Source organism: Chamaea fasciata, unplaced genomic scaffold, assembly GCF_029207755.1.
Source record: "Chamaea fasciata isolate MVZ Bird 193981 ecotype frontalis unplaced genomic scaffold, bChaFas1.0.hap1 SCAF_3, whole genome shotgun sequence".
Taxonomy (NCBI): Eukaryota; Metazoa; Chordata; class Aves; order Passeriformes; family Sylviidae; genus Chamaea; species Chamaea fasciata.
In genome coordinates, this window is record NW_027094088.1 from 5,165,129 (window position 1) to 5,180,883 (window position 15,755).

A 15,755-nucleotide genomic window follows, 5' to 3' on the forward strand; every position below is an offset into this window, starting at 1 on the left:
CAGTTAAACCCCTAGATCTTGCCGTACTGCAAACACGGACATACGTGACTGTTCTGCACAGGTGGCATTGAGTTTCTTTTTGTATCGGAATGACATTCCCAGAGGCAGTGCTGCAAGTGTACAGAGGCTCCTCTTTTTCTATTAATAAAACACATTAAAGGTGTAAAAAACAAACAAGAGAAACTGAGACAAACTGCACAGGCTTGTGTCGCATCCTTCCAAGACTAAGTGATGCAGTTGGTTGACTACAGAGCAGCAAGATGTTATGCAGCACATGTTCTTTGATAATGCCCTACTTTAGAACCAAAGAGCAGTCTGATTATGCTTTGAAAGCTACATGATCAAAGGAATTCAGAAAAAGCCTTTTGAATCATTTTCCTAGATGCTTCTATCAAACTGTATTAGGCCAAATCCGCCCTTTCAGTTTGAACAGTTTGAGCCACAGCATTAGTCTTCTGCTCCTTAAATCTATTCATAAACAAAAAATAAAAACCTTCCCCAAAGAAATGACCACACTAACCCATTATCTCATGTAGCTGAGTGCAATCAAAGACCTTCATTTACTTTATGTAAATGTCCTCTCCCTTTCCCAGGCCTAAGGTTTTCTTGCTCTCTGCTGTGTCACCTCATATCTAAGCTAGATACTGAACTCATCTGGGTGGAGGTTCTGGGTAAAAAAGTCACTACTGACTAAAAAAATACAGCACCATGGTAACTCAAGATACTTCTGCACCAAATACACTGGTTTCTTCTCTGTTTACAATATGCTCAAATAAAAAAGCATGGATGTAATACATCCAAATATTTCCATATTCATCACACATGGCAGCTGCTCCACTGTCCCCAAGTCCTACAGCACAAAACCACGAGTCATGGCATAAAGGGGTTAAACATGTGACAGCAGTGACAGGATTTTGGGGGGACATTAAAGCTCTCTGAAGCCGTGGCAGTTTATTGCTGCGGTGTAACAGGCCCATGTTTCGTCCTGTGGCTGGTTACAACGCTGTGAGGCATTTACTTGTGTGGGAATTCTGACTTCCCCTCCACTTCCCTCCTGAAAACTGCAGCGTGGTGTTGGCAAAACCAAAGGGCGATGATATTTCGTGGACCAAAGTCTCCTCAAAGATTCAGACGCTAACATTCACTAAATAAATGTGAAAGGAAGATTTGCCTCATATGCTTTGATGCAGTAGAATTTGATGGAAAAGATTTTATCTCTGTTTTCCTTTGTTCTGTTTTCACTTAACAGGAAATCTTTATGCATTGGCAGTCAGATTTCACAGCTAAAAAAAAAAACCTGCCTTGAAAATTTGAGTCTTTCATCTATTTTCTTTTAGTGTGTATCAGTGAGCATTTTCATCTGAGACACAACAGGATGTACACTGAGCTCTTAAACACATTAAACCAACTGGATCAAGTCCTTTAAATGTGTTAACTTATGTCTGCCTTGCTCTTTCATTTCACATCATGATTTTCTTTTCATTTATTATTGTAGTAAAGCAGAATAGACTAGAACTAATTTTTTTCTCAGGCCATTTTATATCCCATTTTCCTTCATTCCCTTGCTACATTACGTACTTCCAGGGAAGGAGTAATTTAAAAACACAAACAGGAAAAGATACAGTCGTTCCTCTTTCTTGTGGCATTTCTTATGGTTCCAACTATCACTGATCTTGCCACTGCTCCACTATCAAATGAAATTCATACTTCTTGGTTTGTACTCCTTTTTTTCTTCCCAGTAGCCTCTTCTACAGTATTTTATCTATTTACCCATTGCAGAATTTTTAGTAGCTATCTCTTCAACCTCTCAATGTTCTCCATTCAGGTCCTAATTATTTTTCATTAAGATGAAAGGATCCTCCTATTTTCCTGCTTCCAGGTATCCCTGATATCGTCCACAATTCCTTTTATATACATCCAGAATATTGTTAGCCAGCGCATTTCACCTCTCCTGTCACTTTGGTTGTGTCCAGCTTATGCTTATTCATATTTAGCTATTAACCTTTATTTAAACAAAGTACAACTAATCATTTTACTCATCCGTGTAATATTATATTAACCCATATTATCATTAGAGGTGAAAGACATTAATTGTGTCATCAACTTTAGCATCACTGCAGTATGCAAGATGCACGGGAAGTTGATATTTTTATTAATAAGGATGTTGTTGTTGTTGTTATCCAACATTAGAAGAGGTCATAGAGCTGGTTTTTGCAGTGAGCTGGGTCACATAATCTGGGATATCTTTACTTCATGGAGATATATTAAAGATAACCAAAATAACAAGGAAGAGGAGCCTCCAACCTGCCATGGCACAGACAAGCATTTCAGCAAGTCAGAATCCACGGTTTCAACAGCCAGGAGAACTATCTGCAAGATTTCCAAAGTTCCTTCAACAACTCTTTGTGGTAGCACCACAGCTGAGGTCAAACAGCCAGAGCAATTTTATTTAAGTGTTTCACATGAATATTGGTGGACCCTTCCCACTCAAAAGCACTTCCAACAAGTAGAAGGAGGCAATTTCTTTACATGCATTGGTTTTATAGTTTGGCCTATTTATTGAAAGAAAGGAGTTGATGACAGGGTCATAACTGCTGTGACATTTTACACATGTAGCTCATCTCAAGCTCTTCATCTCCTGGGCTCCCTTCTATCTTCAAACATGCTAGCAAAAGAAATTGGAATGGGCAGAAATCTAACACCCCTAGAAACTAAAAAAGAATCCTAACGAAGGGAAGCAGTGAGAAAATACACACATGTACGGCCAACTTCAGACTTGACCACAACAGCCCTACACTCCACTGTGGCAGAGGAATAAATCTGAATCTCAGCTTCATTCCTGATTGAATCATTAAATTCTGTGCCACTGGAATACAGGCTGCATGAGACTAGAGAATGTAAGGCCTATCCTTAATACATTTTAAATATTATTTGCTTCTAGGAATGACTTGCATCAATTTTTGTTTCAGACCAGTATATATAACACAGAAACAAGCTTATTTTTTTTTAACTAAACACACTTTATTTGTATATTCACCTTTCCCTACACTCAGTTCTTCAAGACCTCCCTTTCTATTCAAGTCCTAGATGTGACCAGGGACAAATAACTGGATTTTCCATTCCCATGGCCATACACAAAATAAAGAACTGAAAGGACAAGAAATTATCTGAATTTGCAACCTACCTCTGTTTATTTAGCTTTCCTAGAAGCAATAGTAGAAATCTAAATTCAGCAAAAAAAACCTAAACCAGAACTTTCTCCACAATACTTTTCCAATCTAGTGCAATCCATAGTAAGCAGTAACAAGCAAATTTGGGATTTTAGTAGCCATTCCTGCTCTGTCCCAAAGAAAGCCATGGGCAGGTGTGGGTTGCATAAATGTCACTGTGTGTCTGTGTTACTCAAACAGGAACATGTTACATGAATGCAAAGTGCACGTGGCAAAATAGACAGGGGAAGAAGGGCAAATCTCTGAAAGAGAAATACATTATTAAAGGATATATTTGTAATGCATGCAAAGCTGTCTTTTTGACTGTTATTGACCAGGGAAAAAGGACTACAGGTCTCTGCTATTATAGCACACTGCCAGCTTTCAGCTTTATATACTCACTTCTCCACAGAGATTTGAATATCCTCATCCTTTGCCATTTCTACCCTCACTCCCCAGCATTTGACTGAATTTTGAATGTCTAATACATTGAAATTCAGTGAATGAGATGGAATAAAACTGTGCAGTGAATAATCAGCAGTGAATAACATCCAGAAAGCACTTGTGTATTTCTTTCCTACTGAGAAAAACATCCTAAACAACATTTGATTTATCTACCCCAAAGTTCTCCTTACAGGGACTGACACTGCTGTTGACTGGGCATTTATTTATGATCAGCTGGTACCAGGCTCTGTGGGTTTCAGAGCAGGAAAAGTGAAATTCATTACTCTTGCCACACTACACCATCCATCTTTTATGTATTATATAGAGCACCGATTTACGGGAGCTGTAGAGTTGAAAACCTAAAAAAAAATGAATATTTAATGATTATAATATTATACATGCCCACATTTTCTTGTAAGGAAAATGTATGCATGTATTTTGCTGCACATGTTTTTCTAGCAGGTCGGTATTTGCAATGGTCCTGCCCTGCTGTTGGCAGCAGACATTCATTTCTGCGTTACCTGGCATCGCTTCTGCCAATTCCTTCAAGCAAAAGAGGTTCCACTAAAAACAGGAAGACCAAGATGACATCTCATCAATGAGAAAAAATATTGAATCTGATAAAACAAAAGCCACTTCCCTTGTATCACAATTAGTCTATTCTCATACCTGTGCCTGGGAACCAAGCTGTAGTCTCACCCAAAGTAAACGACCACTGGATTCAGAATATGAATTTAACAGGTGAGCTCTGACAGAAATCTTTCTCAATAAGGAGCATTCAAACAGAACTCCCTCCAAAATAAGTTTCTAAGTTTTCCTTCACAATTAACCTATAATGCAATATTATGGTTGCAGACCTCAAAGGCAATGTGCATGTATTTCTATTTATAATCTAAAGAACTGTGACACACAAATAAATGCTTCAGCTTATGCTCTAAACCTTGGGAGTACATAGTTCATCGTGTTAACCCTGCTTAATTCACTTGTGTTATCACACGCTATTAAGATACATAAAACATATGTAAGAAAAGTGAGCAGACTAACACTTCACATACCAGATTTGATGTCAAGCATATAATGGCACAGCCAACCTAGCATTCTTTAGCATTGCTAATCTATAGACATGAAATGAAGCATAAAGGAAGTGGGGGGGGAGAGGGGAAGAACACACAAAACCTCAAAAGAAAATAGCAATTCAGTTATAAGATTTTCTATGAAACCATGAATATTTATGAAAAAGCAAGGAGGGTGGTTTTTTTTCACTTAGCTTCCAATATCTCCTTTAAAAACTCTTCTGAAATATTAGACATATTAAAAAAATAAACTGTGCATATAAAAGAATGAAAGACATGCAGCTTTTAAGATAAGCATGCTTTCAGTGCAAGCATCTGCACTCAGAAGAGCATTTACACAAATTAACATATTTTATCCACTGTAAGGACCATAAAGCATTTCCAATTCAGCACATAATTTTTATTTCAATTGGCATGACAAAATCTTTAAGTGTAGCACTAGTAGAAGATATGAGAAGCTGCAATGACCAAAGGCAATGGTTGATTTCCCTGCATAAAGGAATGAGTAACAGTCAAAAAAAGGTTCGGGTATTTGGAGCAGAGAGAGGATGTTATTCTCAAATTCACAGAATCGGTTTCTTGTTACTATGATGTTTTGAAGCAAATATAATCCCTTTCTGAGTGAAGACAGAGAAAAAGATTACATGATACAGTACAATCCCTTTTCTAGAAACATGGCAATTTTGTCATCAACACACGGAGGAGGGATGTCATTACTCTTGGAAAAGAATTAGAAAGCTACTGTACAGCCCTCAGGCACAGCACCTCGCCTGGCAAACAAGGTCACTCCACATTCAGAGCCCCATAACATTTGCAGATTAAGGTTTCTAACACTAGATCTAGCTCCTTCATCTCCCAAAATTCAAATTGCAGCGCTTTGGTACATGCCTCAGACAGGGTTGCCACGGCACAGCACTCAAGAAAGCAGTAACTGCTTCCAGCACTTTGCTTCATGGCTGCAAGGACTTGTCTGCCCTGATTAATCTGATGTTAGTGATGAAAATACTAATAAGACTGAATCAGGAAAAGCAGATTTAGGGAGCTACACGGGCTCTTGGACGGTGCTGTGATCTACTCCTGTGCAGTAAAGCTTTCAAAAGAGGCTGTTACTTCTCAGGTACTCATAGGAAAAGTACTGAACTGTTTCTAAAGACACAGGACATACATAATGTCCAACATGTACTGCCATCCTCAAAAAGCACTTTTCCAATCACCAGCTGTCTTTTGCCTTTGCTTAAGGGTGGCATTTATCCATCAGACACCTCACAAACATGCCTAAACTATCAACTTAGCTGTCCTTGCTCAGGAGAGACGAGGGAGAGGTGGGTGTGCTTCCTCCACTCACATCTGCAGATCCCTCAGTTAAGCACCCCAAGACAGCACCAATCTGGTCCTTAGCAGGCCACAGTCTCCCCAGCAGACTCCACGTCCTAACCTGAATATTCTTGTGGAATCGAGATTTTGTTTGCCCAAAGCAGACCATGGCAGAGCTCTCTTTCACATCCCTGTTTCTCAAAAGGTTCTCAGTCACTCCAGACTTTTTATTAATAACAAAGGGGCATGTAATATGGGATATGTACAATAATCTGTCTGAAATTTATAGCAAATTATCCTAATGTATATTACTTTCAGTGTATTTCATTGCTTCATGAGCACTACAATATTACAGATTTAGAAATGATTTTAATTTACAAGCTGAGAGTCAAGATCCAAGTAAATGTAAAATCTGACCCTAAAAAATAGTGAAAATACTGTGAAGAAGCTTCCATTATTAACACATTTGAATCCTCAAAACTAGAACCTCCACCTTGAACCTGAAGTCAGAAATTAGCAGCCTGGACTAATGCATGAAATCATGGCAGCTGCACTGTCAAATAAAAATCTCACTGAAATATGTCTGAAATGATAGCAGTCATTTGTTACCCTTGCTCAAACAATGTGTAGGAGAACGAAGGCTCTGGTGACTCAACAGGCAGGAGAACTGGCACTGTATTTACCTGTTGTCACTATCTGAAGCTCCAGAGTAATAAATGGATGAAATGCAGCTCATAAAAATATTCATATGATGAAATTTATGGCTTACATTAAGCACGTTTAACTTGAAAAATGACTGTGTAAAGCTCAACTGATCTGTTCCCTGTGTATATTCCCAGTCATATCTGTTTACTTTGGGACTGCATGTTTAAATTTATTTCCACTTGTGCATAACCAAACTGTGTGCATGTCCCAAACAGCTGAAACTTTTTCTCTCCTATGTTTTGTTTTGGAGGTGGTTTTTTTTTTCCATTTTAAAAACTTCAGGCAGGTACTACATTTAAAACAGAGCCTGATACAATTCAATCTTGTTGACCACAGACACAGCCAAACCCTGAGATGGGATGTGCAGAATTCCAGTTCCCTCTCCTCTGCAAAGCCCAGGCAGGAAGGATGGGTGGTGGAAGTCACCAGCCCTGCAAAGCCCATCTGGCCAAGGACTGCACCCAAGCACGGGGTCCCATATTTTGTCTTTTTTTAACACACACATTTTTCTTCACATGGGAAGAGACACAGTTACCTTCTGTTCATAGCAAATGGAGGGGAACGTGTCTAACACCCAGCCCTCCTTGCCCACCTCAAAGGCTGCTGGGGGCAGGAGGTTTGGCCACATGAATCGACCTGTGCAGGCAGAGCCAGCAGCTCCTGCTTGGGTAACCCAAAGCTGCTCCACAGATGCCAGTGTAGATTGCATAGATCCTCTCATTTGTACCTCTATTACCATAACTAACGAGGAGTAAGCAGGATTCTCTTCCAGGAGTAAGCAGGATTCTCTTCCAGTCTACATGTAAAACAAGTATCTCTCCTTCAAGGCTTTTATACTCTAGATAAAGAGTGGAAAAATCTTTCACATGCTGCTAAGCTTCTCAGTTTTCCAGCAGCAACAACACACTTTCTTTTTGGGGAACAGCAGAAATATAATACTTCTCAAGACCTCTCAATGTAACATCTCCTGCATTCTTATTGTGTGTTATCTTTTCTGTGGTATCTAAATTTGTAGTATACTGAGGTAAAATAAGTATGAAACTTCCACAACGAAATCTTCCCCATCTTCAAACAACACACCACAATCACAACATGGCAGAGTAACAGAAGTCATCCCAAATTCCTTGCCAACAGACTTTTTAAAGCAACTAGAAGTGAAACACCTATGGACAACGTTACTCCTTGGATATATTGAAATGTATATGGGAAAACGAAGAACGTCAATTTAAAAACTGCTGATGGGGTAGCAACAGAACAAGATGTAAAATGGATTTGTACTTAAAAGGACAGCACTGAACTACAATGTTTCCAGCACAGAATTCTTTTCCCTTTGTTTCACTCACAAATACAGGTCACTCCTATGGAAGCAATCCTTTAAAGACAGAAGCAAAATTTCCAACAAGCACACATCAATTCACGCCACGGTGCAATTTGTGTTACTCATGTAACAGTTGATGTTTTTATATATAGATATATATATCTCTAAACCTGAGTGCATTTTCTTTTTCTTTTCCCTTTGTTTTGAGATAAAGCTCACCACCAACCTGAAAACCAAACCAGCCTGTGCAGAGGAGGACAACCAGGGAGACTTGGGGGCAACCAGATGACTTCTCAAAACTGTTGTGTTTGTAGATGTGACTATTTGCAATTTAATTGTTATTGCTCTGCGTTGAGTGAATAGCACCATACAACTGTTTCAAAACCAGCATCTATTCCTAATTCCATGACATCCAGCTAGCTGAAGAGCAGTGCCAGCAACCCACCATTTACAGAATGAGCATTCCTCAGAGACAGACACATTTAATAGGGGGTGGTGAAAGACATAACTCAGATGAGACATGTGGACTGAGAACCAGCCTCTCCTTAAATCTTTTCTGAACCGTCCTTTATTGCTCAGTTGAAAGGAATTTGCAGTGCAAAACGATAAGAAATACAAACCACCTTCTTAATCCATATGCCAAAACATTTACTTTTCTTTTTAATGCCACTTTAATTCCTGGTAAAATTCCAAACCAAGGGTTTATATTTCATGATATTGTCAACTTTGCATAAAACTACTGGTACTACTCATGACTTATACAGCCTCAGGGAGACTATTGATTTTTTTCCCCTTCATAAATCTGAAAATGCTCTGTCTCTTCCCCGTGGACCCATTATATTTATTGGTATCTATCCCAAAACAACTGCTCAAGGTTATAGCTATAAAAATATTCGAGGTTCTAATTCACTATGCAGAGGCTGGAGAAGCCCACAGATTTGGGCTCAGAACCCAAATTCTGCCCTGATTACAAAGGATTGATGAGTTCTTTTGTGTCAGGACCACAAGATAAACCTTTTTCTTTGGACAGAACTTATACCCTCATTGATGGAACACCAAGCAAATCTTACAGCAATTTTAAAAGTGACCTTATTTATGCAGCAAAGATCAGACAATACCAGTTAACAATAAATATCGGTATAAATATTTATTACATAAGTATTTCCCTAGAACTCAAACTTCTTCATGGACTAGCTAAAATAAGACATCCTGGCCCCCAGGAGTAGATGTTCAATTTTTGAAAACCATTTGAATGTCTGGCACCTCAGATGGAAATAAAGTATGTGGAGACGTGGTCAAAGATGAAAAAGAGGATTTAGCTCTTCAGGTGATTAAAATAAAGTACACTGTAATGACTGATTGTGATGCCACTGCTTTAATTGGCAGCTGAATCTTCAAAGATAACTTTGCATCAACTTATAAGCTACTTTAGGAAGGAAGAAGGCATCATGCAAGAATTTTCTACTCACTCTACCTGTACCGAGTCCAAAATGGAAGATTTGCATGTGAATATTTTTTTTTAAAACTACACTAAGCCACATATCCTATGCCATAATGATCTTCCAAGAGAGTCTGTGCCTGTGGGATGTTCCTCTCAGCACAAGAAAACTGCTGCCAACACAGACGAAGGCACTTTAAACCGAGCCATGGGACCATTTAAGAACTTCTCCCCGGCCACCCATGGAAGCAGGTGTGAGAAACACCAGGAAGAGCATCAGAGTCACGATTTTGATTTATTTCCCTGCTATTAGCAGGGACCTGAGAAGTGGGAGTACCACCAACCTCACCACATTTCCCTGTTCCACAAAGCAGCTGTGCACCACGCCGCAAGGAAAAAGAACATCGCCTCCAAAAGCAGCAGGAACAGCAAAGCCATTTCGTTTAAAAGACATGCAAAAATATAGTCATCACAATAAAAACTGTGGGCCTTGCCAATGGATTTCACTAAGTGGTATCTGAGATACCGTAATTTTGATTACATTTAGAACAAAAGCATATGCCTAGTGTGCAGTTAAAGGACACAAATGCTGACTATATATTGCTTTTCACTGTACTTTAATAAATTAAACACAGAAATTGCAGTATGTGATCCATATTCTACATGAAAATACCTACAGCATAATTTATACCTGGCAGCTGACCAGCTGGCAAGGCAGGCCTAGGCTTCACATATCACAGGAATACATAGTCTTTCATTTGTAATCTAGCTTTCATAAAATGAGCAGTAGCAAATTTTCAAGTCTGTAAATTCTACGCTGAACCAACCCATGCCACTATAAAACCTTGTGTCCTGAGAGTATGACCTGCTCCAGAAAAAAAAAAGGTTTTATTTTAGATCATTTTACAGTGTCAGCTTTTATAAAATACATTTAGTAAATATAAATCAAGGCACACACTTCTGGTTTTGATATAAGCCTTTGATTGAAGAAAACTTACAACAATCCAAAAATGAAGGATATTTCCAACAACCCAGAGTGCCAAACATTAACTCCACGGATTTACATGTTTTCATGAGCTGGTAGTTTCTGTAATGGTGGTATTTCATAACACTGCTCCTTTCCTTTACTCTTCCCAATACTAAAGTTATTATCACCCAATTATTGTAGCGTGAAAATCATTAAAAACCTTTCCTGCTTTGCTCAAGTAATATTTAACAAATTCAAAATGGTAAAAAGTGTTCCATGTGTATGTTCCAGTAACTGCACATGGAGTTTGTCACAGACACACAATGACAGAAACTGTAGCCTTCAGAAACTAATTGCTAATACATTATCATTAAAATAGGTTGCATTTACTACTTAAAAACTCATTGTCAGGGTAGGAAGAATTCTTAGCCTGCACTCAGAGAACACGTGAGCTTTTTAAAATTTATACACTGCATTTTGATCTCAGATAAATTTTGAGATTTAGTTTTTCTGTGACAATCTATGATGGGCAAATGTGGAATCTTAATTGACAGATAATTAAAATATCTTGATATTTAACAATAAAAAGTCTACATAAATTACTGAGGCGGTGGGTAGGGAGGGAACACAAAGAGAATCTGGGCTTGTTTCAGGATTCAACCGACTTCAAAGCAAATAAAAACACCTCTGACAAGCACAAAACATGATAAAATGCACCTTTTTTCTTTTCTAACAGAGCTCATTATTAAATAAAACCTTCTGTCTCCAGGGGAAAGTGACAGTGGTGCCTGTTAAAGAAGGAAAGCAGCACGTGTGGGCTGTGCTGCAGCTTTTCCCTTGGCTATTAGAAGCAATGACAGAGTTACCCAAACACTGAGCTGATGGGATGTCCCAGGAAGGTCCCAGTGCCAGCCCTTCATATCATCTTTAGGGACAGTGGGGTGTGATTTGGAACCTGCCTTTGGCTGGCCAAGAAATCTCCAACACAAACAGAAGAAGTCACAAGGTTAAAAGTGATGACATACATTTGGTGTTATCTTGGCATCAACATGCCAGGGGAATGTGGCATGATCCACTTGGCCCTTACAGCCCAGTTTATCCCAGTGCAACTCCCTTGCTGCTTCCCCTTTTTCTTCTGAGCACAAAGAGAAAAATTATATGTAAAACAAGTAATAATATAACTATAATTGTAATATAAATATAATTGCAAATATAACTTGTAAAACAAGTAATAATATATAACTATAATTCCCCATGATTTACCATGTTTTCCCAGCCTATGCTGCACTGACCCTAAAAGAAAAAGCAAATTATACACAACTCCACATGAAAATTTTTATATGTATCTGTACAGCAAAATGAACATGTGATTTAGCATTTTCAAGACTTAAAGTACTGGGTAAGTTGTTCTTTCCTTTAGTCTGCTAAGCAACGAAACAGAAATGAGCAGTGGGGCTAACCATGAATCCATCTTTTGAAATCACACTCACTGAAAGAAATAGGACACTCCCAATTAGAAACACCTAAAATTTCAAACAGAATTATCTACAGAAGTTGTATTTTCTTGATATTTACTAGGTTTTCTTTCCAACTGCAGAGACAGAGACTGTCTCCACTCTGTAAGGATGGTTGCAGCTCTGAGCAACAAACACCACTACACCCAGCCCTTTTTCCAGGGAACAGGAGCCTGTGTAGCACTGCTGGGGAAAAGATTCTGCTACATCGTGTTTAGATCACTAAGAAATTGTCAGTGTTGTAAAGGAAGCACCCCAAGAGGCCAAGAAGTGAGTCATGACACTGTGATTTTGCATTGATTTTATGGAGAGGATGGCTGAACACTGCAGCAGCGAGTGGTGTGCTCGTTTCCTCAAGCCCACAAGACAAAAAAAAGAAATGGATGCTATTGAAAGTAATTAACCGTAAAAGATAACGTGAAAATGGGATTTTAAAGCAAGATGTGTGAGGAGAAACAGAAGATTTTTAGCAAAGACACTAATTATTATGAAGCACCTTGAGTGGCACATACAAAGTTATCTCACTTTTCACCTACACAGAGGTTGTTTCTCCAGAGGTATTTCTCCAAATTACATTTCCTACTCTCCTGCCTCTATTTACTGCAGTTTCAGAAGAATGAATATGAGTACCATATGAACAGCAGCAGGAAATAAAATCTGGTTTTAATAGGAACTACTTAAATAAAGTTTAAAAATAAAGCACTTATTTTCAAAACTAGATTGCTTAATTTTTTAAGGGCTTTGGCTCTGCAATGTACAAGGGTGCTCTAGGATGCAGATACCCAAACCCCCGATTCACTTTAAAAATTAGTGCTCTCTTAGAAGTATAAATTGCTCCATCTGGAAGTGATTAGGGTTCCAAGGATGTGCAGCATTAAGTAATTTAACTTGCTGAAGTGCTTCTTTTTTAATAACCTCTTCAATTTAAAAATAAGAATAGTTTAAAAAAAAACCTCCCACCTTCTTCCTAGTACAGCTGTTTGAATCACATGAACCACTTCATTCATTTAATATCCTGAAAAAGGTGGGGAAGGCATTACTTGAGGCCAAAAGTAACAACTGCATTAGCAACAAACTGGAGGTACAACTGTAGAGGGGGAAAAAAAGTGAAATACTTGACACTCAAATGTTTGTCTGTGATAACCACCAGGCTATCCCTTTGCATGGGTACCTCCATCATTCATCTCCTGGTAGGAGCTTTTTCCTTTTATCTGTCTTAAAAAATTTTAGGATGCTTTCACAGCCTTTAACAGAAGGTAAGTTAAAAGTTGGCATTTGACAATGGTAATTTCAGCATTTTTCAGGTTAAAAATCCCTAAGTAATTTTGAAGGGTTGAAAAGTTAAAGTGAGAAATGCTAATTGCTCTGGGGAACATGAAAATTAAAATATATTTATAACTTGAATGAACTGACATGCATCATCAGTTGTATTTTCAATTAAGGTTCTGCAATGTTGATTAATTCACTCATTTGAAAACAATTTACATACAAGATGGTCAGGGAAGTGGAATGTTGCCCTGGGGGGAACTCAAGAGAAAAGTCAGGGATCAAAGTCTGAAAGCAAATTGACATATTTGGGGAGCTTTCAATAGCACGACAGCAGCGGTTGAAGATCAGAGCAGGGAGGTGAATGCTTTTTGCTTAGATGATGATTACTGCCATCACTGAAAATTTAAGGCTTCAGATTTTTCATAAGCACACAGCCGTGTACTTCATATTATTAAGAAAATTCCAGCCATCAGTCTCAGGAAGTATCTGAATACTGAAATGGAAATCAGCTTTGAAATTTGCATTTAGGAATGTGTAAGCATTCCATATGTGGACAGGCTTTTATGTTAAGAAGCTATTTCCTTGTTACAACCTTTGCCAGCAGACTCCAGAAAAGCCCTGACTTTCCCTATGTACCTGGCTGCTTAGATTAACCAGGAATATGCATGGGAAATTGACCTATTTATAAAGCAATTTAGAGAGAAATATTACCAATAGTTGCTCCTGCATTTCAATGGGATGCCCCAAGTCAGATTTCAATTTGCTACGTTCAAATTGCAAAAACAATTCCAATTGCAATCAGCTGTGTGGTCTCTTTGAACTGTATAGAAAAACTGGAGATGCAGCATCTGAGGAAATTATTGTAGGTAGCATTTTATAAGCAATTCAACCAATTATAAAATTTTACTCACAATCCTGACACACCACAGCAAGACTGTTGGCTTCACACTTCCCACGTAAGGAAACGTTCAGTAAAGTAAAAAGAACACATTACATATAAACTAAATCTATGTCAAGCAGAAACAAAAAAATTAGCCAAAAATCATTTTGAACTTGGAGACAAAGTAGGAAACATGAAACTTTGTGCTTTTTTAAAACCCATTTCCTACTGAACAGTTAGAAGTGCCTTTTACCAGCTGTTGCTGGAAAGCTGTCAGTTCATTTCCAGATAGAGATGTCAAAGGTCTGCAAACCTGTTATTGAACAAGGCTGAAAAGCATATGCCAATGAACAATTGAAAATGACTGGGGTGATGGGGTTAGGACCAGGGACACATGATTTTAGTCAACCTTTTGGCTTGCCATCTTCTTTGAAACTCAGCTCTCTGGAGCTTTTAAGGCTCTACTGTTACCCAAGAGATGTATAAATTCAGGACCACAAAGCATACCTCAGCCTCTCTGCTCTAGAGGCTCCAAATGAGTTAAAAATGAGCATGTCAGCACAGGTGAACTTTCACAAGTGAAAACTTATGTTATGTATCTCTGGAGGTAAAAATTCCAGACTAAGCTCAAATGCAACACGCTTCTGCTCTAGTAATACATGCTGCAAACAGGAAGAATCCCTGTAAAATACCATCCCTTCAGTGCCTGATCCATAAAAAGATGTTTAAAACTCCTTAGCCTTTATGGCGAAAAATACAATTCTTTATTGGTTAAGTAATTTTTCCTAAGATGGTATGAAGATACATGCTGTTATTAAAGTAATTATGTAGCCAACTCTGATGCAGACATTCTAAGCAGGAAGAACTTTTCCTTTCATGTAGAAGTTTCACCTGTGCCAATGTATGACACAGAAATAAAAACTTTACTAATTGGGTCAGACTCCTAATGCCACTAAAAAGACTGTCCTTGCACAAAACTCAGCATCCACTCTGGCTAATATATGAAAGTATATCAACAGGTCCTCTCACATGAGAAATTAATAATGCTGTGTGCAATCATTAACAGACATCAAGGATAAGTTGCCCCCACCTGCTACATTTAGCAATGGCATCAAAGGCTCATTAACACAAACAGTGAGAAACATACGATCCCTTTTGCAGTGGGGGAAAAAAAATAAGATGAAAAGGACAAATGCAAATAAAAAGGGCAAAACAAGTGGCTGGTATAAACCCTAACTAAGGCAATGAAACATAGCTACGTTATCCATTTTGATAATCCTATTGTCAGGTTATTTATTCTCAGGGGACAAGTCAAAGTCCATTTAACTAACCTCCAATAAAGAGTTAAAGCCTATTTAACAAAGAGCCTGTGTAACTGGATGACTGTAAGGATCCTCATGTTAAAACATCAGAAACATCCAACAACTTGAAGAGCTTACATATGACAAAAGTCTTATTAGGCAATGAAAAGAATATGTCCTTTTCCCTTCAGCAGGCCTATTTATATGCCTAAAATTAAACACATGCCTAATAATTAAGCATGATTAGGTTCCAATTACTTCGTTTGTGCTTCTTTAGTAGGTTTTTCATTTCATTCTAGCTGCCTCAAAATGTGAAAACCAGA

At 38.3% G+C, this 15,755-nt stretch overlaps 1 protein-coding gene across 6 annotated transcripts in view; it reads right to left on the reverse strand.

Annotated features, from left to right (window-relative positions):
- The window catches only part of MACROD2 (mono-ADP ribosylhydrolase 2), an 866,072-nt gene that overhangs the window by 571,397 nt on the left and 278,920 nt on the right, over positions 1-15,755 (reverse strand). The gene's annotated exons all lie outside the window — the stretch shown is intronic.